Source organism: Marmota monax, unplaced genomic scaffold, assembly GCF_021218885.2.
Source record: "Marmota monax isolate L192 unplaced genomic scaffold, Marmota_monax_Labrador192_F-V1.1 WCK01_AAM20220418_F8-fsc00004, whole genome shotgun sequence".
NCBI lineage: Eukaryota > Metazoa > Chordata > Mammalia > Rodentia > Sciuridae > Marmota > Marmota monax.
Window position 1 is genome coordinate 9,963,010 of NW_026692881.1, and position 14,659 is coordinate 9,977,668.

A 14,659-nucleotide genomic window follows, 5' to 3' on the forward strand; every position below is an offset into this window, starting at 1 on the left:
AAGCTGCAAACTTTTATTGTTCACACAGGGGTATTTATATGCTGGGGATGGGGAAGCTCTCTAATCAACAATTGCTGGATGTGAGTGGTAAAACTGCCAGGTGCAAGATGTCTGATGATCCTGATAACCGCAGGATGTTCCTGGGAGATAGGTAGCTGCAGGATGCCTCCCAGGCAGGATGTCTCCCAGGGGGCTGTCAGGCTAATCTTTGAAGGAGAATTTCCTTCTAGTCCCTGACATCTCCCCTTTTCTTATATAAAATATCTGACCATACCTTACTGGCCATGTTTTTAGGGGGTGATAGAGGCTCTGTTCCTCTAGAAGGCCTTAGAATATCTCCTGATCCGAGCGAGCGTCTTCACTAGGAGATTGTCTTCACTGGGAGATTTCGTGGTGGCCTTGGCATGTTTTTGGAGGAGTCGGCTTTGAGGGGGGAGCATGCCAACCGCCATGCACCAGAGCGTGTCACTCAGAGGTCTTGGGTTTTGGGATCCGTGGATCCATCCTCCTGCAGTCCTTCCTGCACCCTCCGTCATTATGGCCTAACATCCTCACTCCATGGGTGAGTCCTCCCCCAAGCGGAGGGGCCCATGGAGGAGCGAACCCTTATGGCAAGGGCAGAAGATGGTTGGTCAGAGCTGTTACTTATACTTTTATATAAGAAAGAGAGATCTGTGGGGATGTAAACTTAAGAAATAAGCCTGAAAGAAGGGTAGAACATCCTTTTAAATGTTGGCAGCACAGTCTTCCATCTCCAGATGATGATACTGGACCTGTATGGGCTTAGAGTCCAAAATATTAATCTGTTCTTTAATAAATTGTACCAGCCTGGTGGGTGAGGAATAATTTTGTACTGTTGAGCAATTTCCAAAGGAAGTAACTCCAACATCAATATCATAGGTATTATTCTGCATCGCGCCTAAAAGACATGATGTAAAAGTGCCTATAGGCTGTACTTTAAAAGGAAATCCAGGTTGGCATGTATTATCACTGTCTATGATAGAATTAATAGCAACTGCCATAGGCATGATTGCCCCTGTTGTCATGCAGAGCCAGCAATCACCAGCAAGGGTGGGGTTGGAATTATTAAGCAAGGGGAAGGTAGTTTCCAAAATATCTAATGTATTGGTATCTAAATCTGGGAGCTGGGATTTAGGCAGCATTAAGGGATGATATGTGAGCTCAGGGATTTGGGGTTTCAAAAGTTTGATTATCTGAAGATGCTTGACAGCATCAGTGGGTCCTCCACCATCAGAGACCCCTGTAGGGGCCTTAATGGGCCAGCAGGAGGGTCTACCAACAGTGCCTTGGCATCCAGCTGACTGTAACTTGGTGTATATACCTTCTCCTCTGGTCAAAGAGGAGGGGGGTATAATGAATAGTGGTCCCCTCTGCTGCATGAGTTTTAGTTAGGGTGGCTTCAAAAAATTGTTCTCCCTGCTAGTTAACACAAATTGAGGCTGACGCATAACAAGAGACATGCATCGCATAGCCTGGGTATGCATACAGGTTGTAGAACAATTTTGGAGAGCTTTGAGAGATATCAATGAAAATATAGTTAAAATCCTTAGATATTTTGTAGACATAATTATAATTATTTATCATCTTATGAGTTTGAACAGTAACTTTGAGAATTAGAAACTACTTGAAGATTGTATTTTCACTTAAAAGCAAATTTATAGTAAACACATTTATCTCAAATATCTGTAACTGAAAAGGCAGAGTATCTGATAAATGTAAATACAAAACATAAATTATGGGTTTTCTGTTGAAGAAAAACAATTAGGCAAATATATATTAACTAATCAATTAGGCATGTGCTAATTATTTTATAGATTAACAAATATAGGTTATCTAAATATCTTAAAAATATATATATTAAGAGTAAGAACATAACTTATAATTGTATTAATTTTATGTAACCACGTGGTCTTAAAATATTTGGATCCATCTTAATTTATTTTTAACTAGGAGTGCACTCTTCTATGTGACGTCACTTGATGTAACTGAAATAAAATCCTTGTTGAGTATACATATTTATTTTTTATAGTTAGGAATGAGAATAAGGATTTTTTGGTCATCACAGGAACATTGCCGGCTTTGTTCCTGTGGCGAGCAAATGCATCCTCATAACCTCCAAAATTAAAAGTAAAATATAAAGAAGCATGTTTGATATCTCTCATCAATAGAACATTATTTAGTAACACAACTATAGAGAAAAGTCAGGTTATTTAACTCAGAACTAACTTAAATTTAGGGCTGCAACATAGAAAGCTGTGGAATTAAATTTTGTCTGAAAAAGATATCTTTTGTTAGCATTTACAGGTAGGCATTCTTAAAAATACAGGCTCTGAACAGCTCCGGTAGAAATCTGAAAAACAGTAGTACAGATTAGTGGCTGGAAGGCGGAACTAGAAGTCCTGTCTGAGTGATTGTGGAAGAACCAATCGGAAGTGTGGGAGGTGGGACCAGGAAGCCTGCTCTTCCGGCCAGGCACCCCATGGTTACCATGGTGATGCAAACAACATGGAGTCCACTGCCCATTTTCGGGGCAAAAGTTCCCCAAGTTTTCCTAGCCGATTGCGTTTTGTTTGATTTTGTCTGCATTTTCCCCTGCCTGGCCAAGATCTTACTGCGGTAGCAGCTTGTTCTGTCTCTGTACATCCTGCACTTTTTTCTGTGGCACGTGGGTGCTCCAAAGGTTTTTTAGCAGCAAACGCTAGCATTACCATCAGATCTTAAGTTAGTCTGTGTTTGGCATTTAGGTCAAGTAATTCAAGGATTAAAAGCACTGTTGGCCGCAGGGGCTAGGACCCCATAGCGAGCAGCAGCGGCTAAAGTCTCTTGTCCCCAGTGGCTGAGTTACAGCCATTCTGATTCATAGGACAATCAAGTAGTAAAAAGGTCCGTATATACTTTCTGAGTATTGACAAAAACAGTAGAAAATTGAAACTTATTTCTCTCCAGGTAAACATCACATTTTCTCTATCTTTTTTTTTCACTCTCCTAGCACAAATTTCTAGAACATAAAGGCCAAAAAAATCTCTCTTTTTTTTTTAAGGTTTTTTTTTTTTTAATTAATTAGGTTCCAGTAAGAAAAGGTGGGAACAGGCACCTTTTGTGGGCCAAAGGATTCATAATAATCTTAATAATAATAATAATAATTATTATTATTATAATCTTCATAATAATCAGTCTCCTACTCTAAGCCATCTTTTACCATCAATGGTCCCTTCAAGGGGAAACCATGGACACAATTCTCCTATGTATGAAAAGAATAATTTTAAGTCCTTTTTCTTAACACGTGCCCCCCCCCCCCCCCCCCCCCCCCGTGTCTTGAGGGCCTCCTTGAGGCCTGACAAAAACAAATCATGTGACGAAACTGCTTGTCCCATGGTGGGTCACTCACCTTTCGTCGTCCTCACTCTCCTCCTGGATCTGTCTCTCGGTGGTGTCTGCCGAGGCGATCTCGTGCTCCCGCTTGGCCAAGTCTTCCCGGAGGATGGCGTTCCTTCTCAGTCAAAGGCTCGGGCACACAACGTTGGGCGCCAAATGTCCCGTCCGGCAGGACACATCAATGTGGGCAGCGAACCTAGATGGGGAGGAATGAAGGGACAAGAGACACGAAAGGTGAGAGCAAGACAAAAATTCTGATCAAGCTGCAAACTTTTATTGTTCACACAGGGGTATTTATATGCTGGGGATGGGGAAGCTCTCTAATCAACAATTGCTGGATGTGAGTGGTAAAACTGCCAGGTGCAAGATGTCTGATGATCCTGATAACCGCAGGATGTTCCTGGGAGATAGGTAGCTGCAGGATGCCTCCCAGGCAGGATGTCTCCCAGGGGGCTGTCAGGCTAATCTTTGAAGGAGAATTTCCTTCTAGTCCCTGACATTTGATTAACCCAAAAACAAGACAAGAAAGGAGAGAAAAGGAACCTAAAACAGGTAGAACAACTCAGAAAGCCAATTATAAGATGATAGCCTTAACCAAATAAGCTAGAAATTATATTAATGTAAATGGGTAAAATGTCCAATTAAAAGATAAAATTATTAAATTTTAAAAACAGTAAAATGTAGCTATATATTGTTTATAAGGGGCATAGGCAAGATATAAAGGAGTAAGCTTGTTGGACCCTGATAATGACCAAGATGTGGAGTGGGAGAAACCTGTGTCCTTATTTTCAAAGTAGAAATGATAAAAATGTGGTAGGTAAGTTTGTCAATCATTTACTAAAGGACTAGACTAAACATTTGATGCACTTTATCTCAATTATTAGTGTCTAGCAGGCTTTTTTCTTTTGATTTCTTAAGAACAGTCACACCAGTGGGTGATGGTGGACCCCCAGGATAACGGGATTTAGCACCATACTGCAAGAGAGTTTCCTGGCACCATGGTCTCAAATCCAAGAGGCAATGATTTTGTTTTTAAGATTAAAAACTCTGAATCGATCTGAAACTTAGGCAAAGAGAGAAAAAAACAAAAACCAACCAAACAAAAAAATCTTCCTCCTCATTCCCAGCCTGCCAACCTTTGCTCTCAAACTCAATAGAAATTTTGGAGGTGGAGGCCAAGCAGACCCAAATGATATCACATTACCTTTGCAGTCAAGAGAGAAGGATCCTAAGTTTTAGGGTCAGGGATTTTATGGAAACTCTGTTCCTGCCAGTTGTGTAAATCTTAGGCAAGTCAAAGAACTCACCTAAACTCTATTTCAACAGTGAAGTTGGGGGCAATCCTATCTGCTTCATAGGTTGTATTAGGATTCCTATGAATGGAAGTGCTTCTGTCTTTTATAAGGCATGTGCCCTCTCTCATTGCTACCTATGCACAAGCAAGCACTTTAAACCCCAAATCCGAAATCACTTAGGCCAATATTTTTGTTTTGTAGATGAGAGAACTGAGGCACAGAAAGACCCAATGTTAGCTATGTGATCTTGGGCAAATTGCTCAATCTCACTGTTCTCAATTTTTCTCATCTACAAAATGGAGACAGTAATGGCAGTCTTGTACAGTTTTTTTTTTTGTTGTTTGTTTGTTTTTTTGGTAGTGTGAAGACTGAGTGAGAATAGGTAGGTAAAGGATCTGGCACTTGGTAGGCATTTGGTGCATGTAGCAGCTACTTTATTCTGAATGAATATTATGATTATTTTGCGTAGCACTTGAGAAGCCATTCTGCCCAGAGGTATTAAGAGCTGCTCGATCTCAAACCCCCTAGAGCTGGTGGGTTGTCCTGGGGAGACCTTCCTCACGGGGTCAGGTAGAGTTCAGTGAACTCGCAGAGAAGCGTGATTTCAGATGCTCCAAGGTACATCCACTCCTCTCCACTCCCTCTGCCTGTTATTAAACTGGTAGTTTTTACAACATCAATAAAGAACTTTCCTACCCAATTACCCCAGACAATAGGCTGAAAAGCAGTTTCGCCTATGAAAACTTCGTGTTGGGTTCATTTAGATTGTTTTGCTGTGTCAAATCCTCACTTGAGTTCAAAAGTTCAGCTGAACCATGAACTTTGTAATTTCACAGCAGGCAGTTCTACAAATATAGTGGAAAGTAAAAAAACATACAATATTTCAGGTGGGCCTGTCACGTTGTATATAATATAGTTAGGAATGGGTGTATGTCAAATAGCCCTTAATTTCCAGAGCACAGTGACATATCAAAAAGACAGAGGGAAACAAAAATTCAAACCAAAAGGTTCCTTGAGTTACCTGACCTCGGAGGCTTCCCAGGGAATGCTCGTTCAGTGACTAATCGTTAGTGGACAAACTAAAGCCAGCTAATCTTCTTAATAAATTGTGAAGTCTTGTATACCTCTTGGTTTTAACGGAGGCTTTTCTGCCTGTCTGGAACAGGCAGCATATCAAAACAAAAGGGTCATGACTTTATGTATTTGTTAAAGTTAGAATCCACTTTCTCATAGAACTCCGGCTCCGTTTGACCTGGTTACACAAGTGTAGGTGGGACAAAAGTTCCAACGGTTGGAGACCCGTGCTGCGTTTTCATTTGCCTATTAATAAACACACACAAAAATTAAGTTCAAGAACCCTTCATGTTGCAAGTCTCCTGTTTGTGTGCCATTGGTTTGTAAAGCAAACAAGATAACAAACTCTCTTGGGTGAGGGTGTCTTTCAGCTTGGACCCAGTGAAATCCTCAGTGCCATGGGGCCTTCACTGGCTATGTTTCTGGTTGGTTTTTACTTTGCAGCATGTAAAAGTAAAGGGAAAAGTTGAGACAGACACTGTGGGGCAGGGGATCCATGCACCCTAGGTGTTTTCATGCAGCAGCTGTTTATCTGCTTTTGTTTACCTGCGGGGCCTGGTCTACAGGGACTGGAGGGAAAGCGATGCCCAGAATTGGAGAGGAAGGGATGGGGTGAGAAGATCAAGTCCTGTGACCCATGGCTCCTCATGAGTTAAATGAGACTAGTGTTTCTAAAGCAGTTCTCCTTTTTTCTGACTTTTATCTCAGAGTTGTCAGGATTTCAGTTCTAGCCAGCTCAGGAGACTTTTTAGAAAAATCCCCCAGCGGAGAGGGCGCAGGGCAATACATTGCCCTTCATAGTGTGCTTTTCCATACAGGAAGGTCTCGTTCAGTTCAGTCAAGAGTTGATGAAACTTTCCATTTTTTTTTTCCAGACATAAATCAGCACAGTAAATGTTGTGCCTCCAACCGAGAACCATGATAATAAAGGGGGTGAGAGCAGAGTGAGGACTGGGAAATTGGGTTGACCTAGTTAAAGGTGGTCTGTCTTGCTGGTGGGGTTATGAGGCTGGAAGGAAAAACAAGGTTCGCTGCTTTTGTGGCTCGATGAACTGGGCTGCCTGGATTTTACAGCTCTGTTTCTGGTTGACCTGCCCTGTATAGTGGGGCTGCGTGTCTCCTGATGAGGCCAGGACAGGAGGGGAGTTGGTGGCATTCTTTTAAAGGGCTTGTAAGATAGTGAATAACGACAGGAGTTTTTGTTCACTCAGAAGGCATTTATGGAGAACCCACTTCAGGAGAACGATGGCTGGGGATTGATCGGTCACGGGGAGGTCGGGTGGGAAGTGAGAGACTTCTGATGGGAGACTCCAGGACACAGAAGCAGGGAATGAGAACGGATGTCAGGCCGCGAGCAGGGAACGGTACAGGCTGCACCCTTTGATGGTTGCTAAAGAACAATGAGAAGGGGATGTGGAGTCTAGAGAAATAAAAATGCACATAGCAGTGACTCTGGAATAAAAGGAGATGTGGGCTGTGGGTGTAGCTCAGTGATCCAGCTCTGGCCTGGCAAGTGTGAGGCCCTGGGCTCCATCCCCAGCCTCCCCCTCCCTGACTCCCCGCAAAAGGGAAAATGTATAGAAAACCAGGAGTGAGAGTCAGGCTGAGAAGACTGAACAGGGTTAGGAAAAGCTGAATTTAGAGTGTGTGTGTCTGTGTGTGTGTGTGTGTGTGTGTGGTGGGAAATGGTAGAGATAGGCAGGAGGAGATGGTATTTCAAATGCAGAATTCTAACTTCCTGCTCTCTTTGGATCTATGCTGTGTTCCTGTGATTTCCCTGACTATGGATTTCACTCTGCATTAGTTTTTAGGACCCCTAGCAGCAGTCTAGAGGTCACTGTCACTAGCAGTTATTTGTCATTTTCTCTGTATCACATCTTTATAAATATATCAACTCTATTCTTAAAGACTTAGCAAGGTATGTGGTTTATGACTGAACAAACTAATGCCTAGGGATCAAATGACTTCACTGGGTGAAACTTCTAGAACATGGCAGGGATGATCTGGGAGCTAACTCTCCTGATGTTAGGCCTGAATTCACCTCGATGGGAAAGGCCTCATTTGAGAGCTTGAATGGTGTGGGCAGAAATGTCCACCTTTGTGGATGGTCTCAGACTACCTGGAAGCTGGCTTGGGTTTGTGCTTTTGTGCTCTGGGATGAATTTGAGAAGTCCTGGGCTCTCCTGGGTGGTCTCAGCATCCCTTCTGCAATCATCACAGAACAAGGGCTCCTGTCCAATAGGACACTGGAAAAAAAAAAAAGAATAAAGCCTTTTTTAAAATTGACCCAGTAAGCCCAGGATAGGTTTGGAGACCTGTTAGTGATAAGAAAAGCAAAAGTAAGAAGCAGGCTCAATTCCCAGGTACTTTTCCACTTTGATTCCATTCTCAGGGATATTAGCCGGCCTGTGGTAGTACTAAGGGATGTGACCGCAGGTAGCTATGCTTGCATCATGTGATCTACCCTCCAGACCAGAACAGATGGGATATGAAGGCTGCCAATTGATAGCTCTGAACCTGGCTGAAAAAAATAAGCTGGGCCATTTGGAAGGATTTAGCTTTCTGAAACTGAGCATGTTTGTGTTGAGAGAAAATTGAAGGCGAACAGGCAGGATTTGGAGGAGTCCAGTGAAAAGGGAAGATATTTTAGATAATGGGAATAGTGTGATCACATTCACAAAGGTGACAGGGCCCCTCTTCATGTTGAGGGGCACAGTCAGCTAATCACTTTGCCTGGAGTGGAAGGTTGGTGCGGGGGAAGAGTAGGAGACAGGGAGGAGGGCTACATCCACAGTGGGGACAGGAGAGACCCTCAGATGCTAGGCTTAGGAGTTTGGGCCCTAGATTATGGGAGGGTATTTGAAATCTAAGTGTGAGGAAGGTAAGCAGGAAGTTTGTTTTCAGAATGTTAGCCTCATAGCAGGGTGCAGAATGGATCGAAGGACGTGACTTTGGGAAGTAATTAATGTCAATTATCAAATGTCATAATCACAGTTTGGACCAGCATCTAAGGTAACACAAAGATGATCATTACAGGAGTAGTGTGTCTTTCTGCCTCCTCTATTCTCAAACTGATTGCTGGTTTCTATTCATTTACCACATATTATTTAGCATTTCTATTCTAGCACTGTGCTTCTCCCTCTGTTTAGGACTAAGCATCCTTCTCTTCATATACAGCTATTTATCTGTCTGTCTCCACTGCTATAGCACCTCCCTGAGGAATCCAAATGTTCAATTTGAGTCTGTTTCCTAGAGCATGCCTGGACTAAGATTACTGGAGCCAAGGAGATCTCTATCAAAGAAATAGCAACCCTGCCTCCTAGTTCCTGAACTTGGCTTCCAGGGTGGAATCTATTATTAAATAAATAAGGTATTAACCAAATTAAACAAATTTTAATGACCCAGAAAAAATAATTCAGTTCACAGAGAAAAGGAAAGAGAAGAGCAGACATCTCAACAACACAGCTCTCAAAGAAGAGGGCTGAGCATGCTGGTAGCAATGTGATCTCACAGTTAATCTTGGAAAGCTCTTGTGCAGTTTGCTTGAGGAAGAGAGAATACTACCCTGCAGACTTTGTTCACACAGGCTCATGGACAAGAAGAGAAGCCAAAGGTCATCATTCTTTCCTCCGGTCAGTATGTATTGAGCCTCATTGGGTGCTGGCCTTGTGCTAGACCCTGAGGATATACACATGAGGACCAACTCTTAGTCCTTGGAGAGTGGGGGTTGAGGGCAGGTGGGTCAACCAATCTGTGTGATTGGGGATCCCATAGAGGCCACTTCAGAGGAACTGAAGTGTTCTGCCATTGAGGAAATAGAAGGGACCAGGAAGCCTTCCTAGAAGAGATTAGTTTTGAATTGGGTCTTTGAGGAAGAGAAAGTTGAATAGAACAGCGTGACAGATGAGCATTTAATGCAGGGGACACAGCAAGAACGAAGACCAGAGACTCAAACTCTACTTCAGAGAGGCTCAAATATCTTCAGCAAGGTGGCTATTGGCATTTTGGCCAAGATTGTTACAGAAGGCTGCTGCCCACACCCCCTCACACAGCAGTTTACATTCCTTCCCCTGCTAACGCGCTTCTGTAGTGACAAGCGAAGGCTTCTAAACATTTCCAATCTACCCCATGGGACAAAGCCGGGGAAGGAAGCTGCTTCTACCCTGCCTGAGAAACACTGGCAGTGACCAGTGGGAGGCTGGCACCGTTCTATGTAAGACCTTTTCCTTAGTGTGTGAGGAACTAGTTCAAATTCTGGACAAAGGAAAGACCTGGTCAGAGGGATCTGGGCTCAGAGGGGAGGGGTAGATTGGAAGAGGCTGTGACAAGGAAGTACTAAGGAGATTTTTTTTTTTTAATGTGGATCTATTTCTATCAGCACACAGCTAACAAGTTAATTGTTCTCTGCTTTTCCTTGACTGTTTGATTAGGAATTTTGGAGAATAGAACATCTTTCCCATGGACTTGATGTGCTTCCTCAAGTGGAGGCCAATGATCTAGGCTGCCACATCCAGGTCCTGTGCTGTGTCTAAGTCTTATATTATGAGGCAGGAGGTATTGCACCTATGATAAGAATGAGGAAACTGAGGCCCAGGGGCCTGAATCTAAATCCCAGGTCTTTACATATCATACCACCTGGGGAGTTTTTGTTGGCCACTCACTTTAAAATTTATCAAAAACCGCAGTGTGGGACCCAAGGAAACATCTCTGAAAAATGGGGCCTGGCTCTTCACCCTGTTTCTCTCCTTCCGCTTTTCAGGATACTGAAGTCGTCCCCAAGAAGCCTCAGCTCCCAGCCACCAGGCTTTAGTAAACTCCTTGCCTGATGAACAAGAAGCCCCATTTCTTTGGTTCCCTTTGGGGAAAGGTTTTTTTTTTTTTTTTTTTTTTTTTTTTAATAAGGGAAAATCACTCGCTGCCCCCAACATCTTCAGCCAAGATGTTCTCATTTTCTCGGAGCCAGAATAAGCTGGCGGGGCGCTGGAGGCGACGCCGGCTGGGCCCCACGTGTGCCTCCCGCTGGCCGGGGGTGATGCCGCCGGCAGCAGCGTCCTCCCACCCCGACTCCTGCCGGCCTGATTTATCGCCCCCGTCTCTTGCTCTGGCTTTTCGCTAAGATTTCCTTCCAAAATCTTCACGGCGGATCCAGGATCGTCCATGTGTGTTTTCGCTTTGCCACTGTTGACGGAGAGCTTTGGGTAAGTGCCCAGACACCACCCGCTCCTGCCCTATCTGCCGGAGCCATCTTTAATCTGTCAAAACCCAGCTCCGCGCACAGGCTGCGCGGCGGGGCGCGGGGCCAAAGCCACTTCCGCCCCTCGCTCGGCTCCCGCCACCCAGCGGCTTCGGAGGCCTCCGGACGGGACCCAGCCTCTGTGCCTCCTGAACCAAGGGTTCTGGACCATTGCATCAGGATCTCTTTTGTTAAAAAGAAAGCAAGAAAGTTAAGTAAGTAATAATGTTTTCTCAAGAGAACAAGAGTAGCCATTTATTTTGGCTCCACCATATTGATTCAAGGAAATCTCTTCCCTCCTTTAAATTGTTCCTGGACTTGGCAGAGGTTTTGAGCTCCACCATTTGCCCAGGGCAAAATCCCTTAGATCCAACCCCTCTGCATCCCATTTGCCAAAGTGGGAAAACACTCAAGCAAAATACCTTCCCCAGAATTAGTGAAAGACTCCTTTTGAGGATAGTTAATAAAAATCAGGTATTTCTTTTGGTGTAATTTTTCATTTCGGAAGCCAAAGTATAGACTGGCTTTGAAAGACATGCAGACTCACCAGGCCTCCCCTGGGTGGATTGGAGGTGCTCCTTTCAGACGCCCGGAGCTTTGAGAAGAGCTCCTCTGCCCTCCCTCACATAGTTCACATTTTCCTGTCATTGCAATGTCACTCCAACTGCATTGTGAGAAACTAGTATTTTTATTTTTGACCTTTGAATTTTTTTTTTCTCCTAGTGCCTAGAGACAGTAAAAGTTGAACTGTGAGTCTTCATGAAAAAAAAAATTCCCTTGGGTTTCCCCAAATTGCAAGACATCTAAGACTGGTCTCAGGATCTGCTTGTATCAGCAGCTGCTATGGGGGTCCCTTTTCTTTGGGATGCTGGTGAGGGCAGGTATGTGTGTTTTGAAAGAATTCTCAAGAGGGTTCTGATAAACATCTTCTTGCACCCATTGAGATCCAGGATCTAGACAGAGGTGGAACTATCTGGCCCTTTTGACTAAACGCATACATGGGGTTCTAGGTCAAGGTTTCAGCACTGAAATCTCAATCAAATCATTTAATTGTTTTGATTTGATCAAAATGGTTGAACTGATTTCCGATGGATGTCTAGATATGTCTATCTTTCACATTTTTAAGTTTTTCTCAGAATCTCTAAACTTTTGTACAATCCCTACAGCTTTTGCTTCCATTGGGTTTAAATTCCTTGTAAAAAAAAAAAAAAAAAAAAACTTTGGCAAATTGTTAACCATTTGGAGTGTCAGATGCTTCATTTGTAAAATGGAAGGAATATGTATCTTGTAGTGTTGTAAGGGTTGGAGGCTGTTTATATATGTTGTCAAGTACAGTGCCTGATGTCCAGTAGAGCAAGTGACAAATGACAGTTATAATCATAATAGTGATGTTTACAACTGTGAGTGAAATGGCTTGATTTTTTTTTCCTCTCCCAATGGCACTCTGATTTCCATGAGCCAGGTAACTCAAAATGCCTAGGATTAAAAACAAGGGTGACCCTCCACCCTACACTGAGTTTCTGCTATATACTGTAGTGTGGGGATTAGGTGCTTTCACATGCTTTAGTTTTCATCTCAGTGCCCTGAGCTAGCATAGTACCAAGAGTCCCAATTTCTAGATGACCACATGGAATCTGATGGATATAATCAGCCAGGATTCTTGGCTGCAAGCAGCAGATTGGTTTAATGAATTAATGGAAAGGATATTGGTGGGGGAAACCCACACGTTATTTGGAAGGTTGGGGGACAGGCTTGGAAAACAGGCTTACAAGAAAGGCTATAAGGACCACAGCCAAATCCACACTGCAGAGCTCTTTGTCACTGCCACTGACCCTTGATTTGGGGGCTATTGATGTTACCAGTGCCACCACCGGGAAACCCAATGTTGTAGCCACTACTGCTGCTACAGGAAGAATTCTCCTTTTATCTTCATAAGTCACTAGTTCCCAAATCTGAGTGTGGGAAGCACACCTACCTACCCCAGTTTGGGTCCCATGCCCCTGGCTTACTGTAAGGGATGCTTAGGAATTAAGTATTGGGCTCTTGAGATAAGGGAGCATACTTTGTTCCAAGGCTGATATGGTGGGGAATTCCCCAAACATAGAAAGGGAAATCAGACTCCAGGGTAGCCCAAACACCGTCCATGTCAACCACATTAAGAAATTCAGATTTGTTTTCTGTTGGACATACCTGAACCTCCCTGTCATCTTTTATGAGGTGTGTGAAGTCTTATCTGCCTTCTCCAAAGGTTGGATATTTCTCTCTTACAGACCAAACACCAAATCCTTTCCCTCGACAGATTTACTTGGTTGTGTGTTAATATTAGACCTTTTAATAAGCAAAGTACATGTTAAAAGTGCCAATAACCCCTGTGGTACCTAAGTGAGTGAGAAGGCTGGAGCCCGAGGGTCCCTGAAAGTGTGTGTGTGTGTGTGTGTGTGTGTGTATTTTTTAATTTTTCCTCATGGATGGAGTCCTGGAATATCTGGATGCAAAGCATGCCAAGATGGTCTAACCTCACTCTTCATCTGCCAAGGAGAAGAGTCATGTAGATCTACATCAACTATCATAGACAGGCTGTATCACTCACTGGCCTTGCCTTGACCTAGAATCTCAACTCAGGATGCAGCCGGAGAGAAAGAAGCAAACTTCCTTCAAAGATACAGTCAAACCAGCAGATAAAGCCAAAATCGGTACAACCTACCTGGAGGGCCACTTGATAATATGCCTCAAGAGCCTCAACAATATTTATATCTTTGAGTCACTAATTCCTCTTTTAAAAACCAAGCATGAGAAAAATAAATAAAATAAATAAAGGTGGGGTGGAGTGTGAGGGGGACCAAGCATGAGCAAACATAGACAGAGATGTAGAGAAAGTTTATGTTCCAGGATGTTTATTTATAACACAGTAACTTATGTTAGAAAAAGATTAGTCCTGATTTTTTAAAGACATATACACATAATTCACATTAAAAACTAATAAGTATGAGCTTGCTGAGAGCAAAGATAGCAATAGCTTTGCAAAGATATTTATATATTTGGGTAGAATAATTGCAGTTGATTTTTATTTATTTAAAAAATTATTTTTTGCAATGCTTAGGATCAAATCCAGGGCCATGCATGTTAGACAAGCGAGCTATATCCCTAGCCCCTGAAGTTGATTTTTAAATGTTACTTTCAATATTTTCATAACTTTCTACAATAAATTTGTTACTTATTTTGCAATTAGTAGTGTGTATTACCTTTTTAAAAATTCCTTCAGATTAAGCAACCAAAGAGAAAAAGAGTTAAACCAGTTTTTAGGGGGAAGGGCTGTTCCAGCCTTCCCTAGGGGCCATCTGGGTAGAAAGCAAATTAAAACCTGAAAGTTTAAAGTCAATCAGTTTGTCTTAATGGGCCTTAGATGGGGAAAACTTCAGTCATTTCCCTTGCCTGGCACTCTTGTGGTCAGAGGATGAAATCCAATCATGGGGTCAGTTGGGTTTATACATTCCATGGCAAACCAATTTGGCCATTGCTCTGCATTTCCCAAAAGTTCTCTGACTTCCTAGACAGGAATTGTGAGCACAGGGAGACCTTTATGCTGGTTGCTGCAGCACATCTGGTTTCCAGTGTGTGCCAGATGGGCTCCCTTTCATCTGGGGAGAGGGGCAGGAGGGAA

At 43.1% G+C, this 14,659-nt stretch overlaps 1 long non-coding RNA gene across 1 annotated transcript; it reads right to left on the reverse strand.

Annotated features, from left to right (window-relative positions):
• Window positions 1–3,335: 3,335 nt before the first annotated feature.
• Window positions 3,336–11,664, reverse strand: LOC124096490 (uncharacterized). Its single transcript, XR_006852864.1, has 3 exons — window positions 11,546–11,664; window positions 7,885–8,011; window positions 3,336–3,592 (listed from the first exon to the last, which is right to left on the reverse strand). It is a non-coding gene; the product is annotated as an uncharacterized LOC124096490 (long non-coding RNA).
• Between the last annotated feature and the right edge of the window lie 2,995 nt (window positions 11,665–14,659).